Source organism: Cebus imitator, unplaced genomic scaffold (assembly GCF_001604975.1).
Source record: "Cebus imitator isolate Cc_AM_T3 unplaced genomic scaffold, Cebus_imitator-1.0 Scaffold8, whole genome shotgun sequence".
Lineage (NCBI taxonomy): Eukaryota > Metazoa > Chordata > Mammalia > Primates > Cebidae > Cebus > Cebus imitator.
Genome location: NW_016107323.1, coordinates 9,135,918 through 9,138,537, shown reverse-complemented (window position 1 = coordinate 9,138,537; position 2,620 = coordinate 9,135,918).

Sequence of the window (2,620 nt, the reverse complement as noted above, 5' to 3'; positions counted from 1 at the left end):
TTTTAAAGATGGGGTTTCACCATGTTGGCCAGGCTGGTCTCGAACTCCTGACCTCAAGCAATCCACCCGCCTCGGCCTCCCAGAGTGCTGGGATTACAGGCGTGAGCCACCGCGCCCGGCCACTTGCATTTTTAGTCCAATTTTCCAGGAATGCCGTCACTCAGTTCTCTCCCCCAACACAGCCTAAGGTGTGAGACCAGGCACAGTGGCTCACACCTATAATCCCAGCACTTTGGAAAGCAAAGGCAGGAGGATTGCTTGAGCCCAGGAGTTTTTTGTTTTTTTTTTTCAAAGATGGGGTTTCTCCATGATGGCCAGGCTGGTCTTGAACTCCTGACCTCAGGTGATCCACTCACCTCGGCCTCCCAAAGTGCTAGGATTATAGGCGTGAGCCACCGCACCCGGCCTCTAGCCCAGGAGTTTAAGATCAGCCTGGGTCTCATAGCAAGACCCCTGCCTCTACAAAAAAGTAAAAAAATTAGCTGGGCATTCTGGTGTGCACTTGTCCCAGCTACTCAGGAGACTGAGGGAGGAGGATGGCTTGAGCCCAGGAGTTCAAGGCTGCAGTGAGCTGTGATTATGCCAGTACACTTCAGCCTGGGTGTCACAATAAGAACTTGCCTCACAAACAGATGAAATAAATAAATAAAAACATAACATCTGGTACCATTTACTGGGAAAAAATTTCTTTTCTCCATTGAATTTCACTTGGATCTTTGTCATAAATCAAGTGAATCTATTACTGGGCTCTCTGTTCTACATATCTACCTGTTTATCCTCATGCTATTTCCCCACAGTCTTGATAAATGTGGCTTTATTTATTTATTTATTTTGAGAAAGGGTCTTGCTCTGTTGCCCAGGCTGGAGTACAGTGGTGTGATCATAGCCCACTACAGCCTCAGACTCCTGGCTGGACTCAAGTAATCCTCCTGCCTCACACTCCAGAGTTACTGGGACCACAAGGGTGCACCACCACTTCCAGCTAATTTTTTTAAGTTTTGTAGAGATGGGGGTCTTGCTATGTTGTCCAGGCTAATCTTGAATTCAAGCAATTTGTTCTACTTTGGCCTCCTCTAAATTACTGGGACTACAGATGTGAGCCACCGTAACTGGCCTTGCTATTTGGACCATTCTAGGTCATTTCCACTTCCATATAAATTTTAGAATCATTTTCAAAATTTCCTGGGTGGTTTTAGTTCCTTATCTCTTATGCTTTCTCAGGGATCTGGCCACAGAGCAGCACTATCTCCCCAAGGTGGCTTCCTTCCAAAGCAAGGGCCTCATTCTTCGCATCCAGTAGTGAAATGCAGCTGACAAGGTTCTCCCAAGAGTCTAGTAGTTCAGAGGCTGTACAGAGCAAGCCCAGACTCAGATCAGAGAATCTAGCCAGCTCTGCAGACTCCAGTTTTGACCTGCCCTTGAGTAGAAACTAGACTGTTCCAAGACTAGCCAGAAATGTATATGGAAATTTAATATATGATAAGGATGACATTAAGTGGTTTATGAAAAAGATGGATTATTCAATAAACAGGAGTTGAGGTCAGGCATGGTGGCTTCCTTGTTTTTAGGAGGCTGAGATGGGAGGATTGCTTGAGGCAGGTGTTCAAGACCCTGTCTCTAAAAAAAAATTTATATATATTTATACAATATATATTTATAAAATAAATACATATGTGTATACATTTTTATATATTTATATATTTTATGTAATATTTATATATTTATATTTTAATATATAATTATAAATATATAATATATAATAAATATATATAAATACATGTATTTGTTTATATATAAGATATATTTATATATATATATAATATAAATAAATAAATATATATTTTTGAGACAGAGTCTTGCTCTGTCCCAGGCTGGAGTGCAGTGGTGAGATCTTGACTCACTGTAATCTCTACCTCCCAGGTTCAAGTGATTCTCCTGCCTCGGCCTCCGGAGTATCTGGAACTACAGGTGAATGCCACCATGCCCTGCTAATTTTTGTATTTTTAGTAGAGATGGGGTTTCACCATGTTGGCCAAGATGATCTCAATCTCTAGACCTCGTGATCTGCCCACCTTGTCCTCCCAAAGTGCTGGGACTACAGGTGTGAGCTACCACCCCTGGCCATATTTTGCTTTTTTATTTTAATTTTTGGAGAAAGAGTCTCACTCTGTCACCCAGATTGGAGTGCGGTGGTGCAATCTCGGCTCATTTCAACCTTCACTTCCAAGGTTCAAGTGATTCTCCTGCCTCAGCCTCCTGAGTAGCTGGGATTACAGGTACCTGCCACCATGCCTGCTAATTTTTGTGTTTTCAGTACAGATGGGGATTCACCATGTTGGCCAAGCTGGTCTTGAACCGACCTCAAGTGATCTACCTGCCTTGGCCTCCCAAAGTATGTAGGGATTACAGGTGTGAGCTACCGCACCCAGCAGAAAACCTACCTTATTATTCACGTGGAAATAAATACCAAATGAATTGAAGATTTACATGTTAAAAATGAAACCAGGCCGGGCGCGGTGGCTCAAGCCTGTAATCCCAGCACTTTGGGAGGCCGAGGCGGGTGGATCACAAGGTCAAGAGATCGAGACCATCCTGGTCAACATGGTGAAACCCCGTCTCT